Genomic DNA, 4,156 nt, shown 5'->3' on the forward strand with positions numbered 1-4,156 from the left:
CAATCACTCTTAGCTCATCATGTGATATATCAGAAGTATACCTGGTAGAGGGACTTAAACACAACATGCTTAGCATCAGTCAAATATGTGATGTTGGATTCAACTCATTCAATGCTACAACGTGCACTATCAGACATGTGACTAAGGATATCATAATCATTGGAGATCGTAATGATAATATCTACGTTGACTTGCCAACACTTACATGTCTAACTGCAGTATCAAATAAATCTTGGCTATGGCATAGAAAACTTGGTCACGCTAGCATGCATGCCTTTGAAAAATTGTCCAGACTTGAACTATTCATTGGGCTTCCAAAGTTAAAATTAAAAAAAGACCATCTATGTGACGCTTGTCAGCTTGGTGAGCAAACTTGTTCTTCGTTCAAGGTCAAGGATACTGTAAGTACCACTAAACCTTTGCAACTTCTACATATGGATCTCTCTGGTCCCACTCAGAACACTAGCATTGGTGGTAAGAAATATGTCTTCTTTATCGTTGACGGCCTCTTAAGATTTACTTGGATAATTTTCCCATCTCATAAAATGAAGGTTTCTCTAACTTTGAAGTGTTTTGTAGAAGAGTACAAAGAGAAGCAAAATATTTTATTTCCACAGTTCATAGAGATCATGAAGGAGAATTTGCGAATAAAGCATTTGAGGAATTCTGTGATAAAAATGGATTCACCCAAAATTTCTCATCTCCTAGATCACCTCAGCATAACAGGTGGTAGAATGGAAAAATTGTTCACCAGAACCATGCTTCTTGATTGAAATCTCCCTAATCAATTCTGGACTAAAGCAGTAAGTATTGCATTCCATATTTTGAACATATGCCTCATAAGACCTATTTTAACTCTATATGAGCTATGGAGAGGTAAGAATCCTAATATTACCTATTTTCACCCTTTCAGATGCAAATGTTTCATTCACAACAATGGTAAGACAAATCTGAGTAAGTTTGATCCAAGAAGTGATGAAGGTATATTGTTTGGTGATGCACCCATCAGTCGTGCATTTCTAGTTTTTAATAAAAGTACTTTAAGTTTTGAATAATCTGTTCATGTTATTTTTAATGATACTAACCCAAGGATGCAGGAAATAGAGTCTATAGATGATGAAACTACTCCAGCATTGAACACTAAGAACCTCTCAAATACTTCTGATCAAATTGCAATAGAGGAGTCGACTACTCCAGAATTGAAGTCAACTAGTCCAGAATCGAAGTCGACTAGGCCAATCGAAAAAACAGGCATGGAGACACAGCGCTGGCTATCCAAATGACTTCGTTATGGGTAAACCAACCAACTCAATACAGACCAGAGCTTCATTGAGAATACAAGCATCTGTTGCACTCGTGTCTCAACTTGAACCCAAATGTATAAATGAGGCAATGGAAGGTGAATCTTGGAGACAAACATTGAAAGAAGAACTTGACCAGTTTGAAAGAAACAAGGAAGGTATTGATTACGATGAAACTTTTGCTCTACTAGCAAGGTTAGAATTCAAAAAGAAGGCTCCAAAGAAGCCGTGTCCCAATGATTCAGGATCCCTCTCTCCCGAGGACATGCAACGCTTCTAGGGAATCGAGCAAAAGAACATTCTATACGGTCTTGAACTTTTCGAGGAAGATGTTCGCCTCTTCTATGCAAACCTCTGTATTTTTCCTGACAGTGGAAGTAATCTCCACAGTCAACAAGTTGTCTTTCTTAGGAGTGGAGTCAGCTCCTGCAACACCGACCCTGCTGTGATGGTTCAAATCTCCTACTCCAGTCTCTTCAGTTTTTATTGTTTGGATTGCATATTGAGGACTCCCTATCCTCTTATTTGCTACATTGTTTTTATCTATTTTTGGTCCTACTATTATCCTATTTGCCCTGCTTTCTTTTTGAAAGGGGGAGAACATATTTGCTTCCACAATTTCCATAAAGGTAGAGGGAGCCAACACATACAGAGGAGTCTTACAGACAAGGGGAGCTACGAGACCAACGAATTCCTACAGACAAGGGGAGCTATAAGACAAACGAATTCCTACATGAACATCAGATAAGTTTCATTGTCTCTCAGATTACTATAATGAAATTGTGAATTTTATTGTCATTATAAAAAAGAGGGAGATAGTTAACTCCTTAGCATTGATTTTGATAAATGACACTTAAACATTCACTCATTATCTTCGCAGGTAAACACATCAACAAGAAAGAAACAAAACATAAAGCATAAAGAAGAAATAAAGATATATCCTGATCTATAGAATCAATCAGAGATTCCAGAACAAAGATATGTCTTGATCTCTAGAATCAATTAGATTCCAAAATCAATCAAGCAGATCATGATCAATAAGATATTCCAGAAATCAATCAAATATATTCAAGATTGCAGAATATATTCAAGATTGCAGAACAAACCACCTAAGAAAGGAAAGAGATAATGTGCATCAATCAAAGGATACTTTCAAGACAACAAGATCAATTAACATCCAAGACTACAAGGAAGAAATCGAAATCAAGAGAAGCATTCAAGTTAACGAGATCAGCCAAAGATTCAAGACCACAAGAAGATCATCATACAAAGGAATAAATTGATTTGCTCATGCACATATCTGATATGGACATGACTCAGCAAATTAATTAGAATAAAATCAAGGACTTAATCAAAGATCCTTGATTCAAACTCCCTTGGGTTTCCGTAAAAGAGAAAAGTCATCCAAAGCTATATAAACCTCTCTGAGCCATAGTTGTGAAATACCCATTTCACTTGAACTTATATTGTAATCTTCTTTTATCTTTCATAAAACTTTGTACACACTTGAGTGAACAATTGAAAAGAAAATAGAAAGAAAGATTTGAGTGTAGGTTATACAAGTAGAGGTTGTGTCGAAGAAGAAGATCTGATTTGGATATTAGACAGGGCTCTCAATAGTAACATTTTGTAACACCCAAGTTCTCAACAAGCTCTTAAGGAAGCCCTTATAACCCAAGGGGACTGGAAGTAGGCACCACATTGGTGTTCTGAACCAGTATAAACTCTTTGTGTCATTTACTTACTTACTGCATTTACTATCTCTGTATATCTGTTTTACTAACGTGTAGGTGAGTCGACTGACCAGAGCAGGAAGTCGACTAAAGGGAATTTTAATTCACCCCTCCTCTTGACTTTCAAAGTGCAACCCTAAGGAGAGGTCACTAATGTTGAGTTATGGGATGCTATCCAGATGTTGAGTCAAGTTGTGACCAACCAAGCTGGGATACAGAGAGGGGTTCGACAGGATGTGGCTGATACATCTAGAATCTGTGAGTTTTGAGGATAAATCCTCTGGACTTCACCGGTTTAAGTGTCACTGAGGATTCAGAAAACTTTGTGAAAGAGTTGTAGAAAGTTTTTGAGGTGATGCATGTTGGAGATGCTGAGCATGTGGAGCTAGCTTCATACCAACTCAAGGGTGCTGCTAGGATCTGGTATGACCAATGGATGAAGAGAAGAACTGAAGGAGAACCAATTGTGAGCTGGCTTGTGTTCGAAAGTGTCTTCATGGGGCGTTTCTTTCCCCGTAAGCTGAGAGAGGCCAAGGCAAGAGAATTCCTCACTCTTAAGTAGGAATCCATGAATGTGCATGAGTAGAACCTCAATTTCACTCAACTATCTCGTTATGCTCCGGAGATGGTGGATGACATGAGGAGCAGGATGAGCTTGTTCGTGTCTGGGTTGTCTCGCTTTTCAAGTAAGGAGGGCAAGGCAACTATATTGATAGGGGATATGGACATAGAAAGGCTTATGATCCATGTGCAGGCTGCATCAGGTTGAGGAGGACAAGTTGAGAGATAGAGAGGAGTTCCGCAACAAGGAGGCTAAGGCGTTAGGTAATGAGTCTGGGCAGCCGAAGACCGAAAATGTGAATCGGTCATCTTTTCAACAAAGTCCAACTTCACCTGCTCCATTATCTGCTAGTGCACCTGCACCAAAGAACAAAGGTGAGTTCCAAAATCATATTTCACAGAACTTCAGAGCTAGACCTACTCAATCTCAGGGTAGTGTGGCACAAGGGGCCTACTGGACTTCTGCATGTGTTAAGTGTGGTAGGAACCACGCAGGAGCGTTTTGTGATGGCTCCACTGGTTGCTTCAAGTGTGGGAAGACAGGTCACTTCATGAGAAAGT

The sequence above is a fragment of the Solanum tuberosum genome, unplaced genomic scaffold (assembly GCF_000226075.1).
Source record: "Solanum tuberosum cultivar DM 1-3 516 R44 unplaced genomic scaffold, SolTub_3.0 scf00022, whole genome shotgun sequence".
Lineage (NCBI taxonomy): Eukaryota > Viridiplantae > Streptophyta > Magnoliopsida > Solanales > Solanaceae > Solanum > Solanum tuberosum.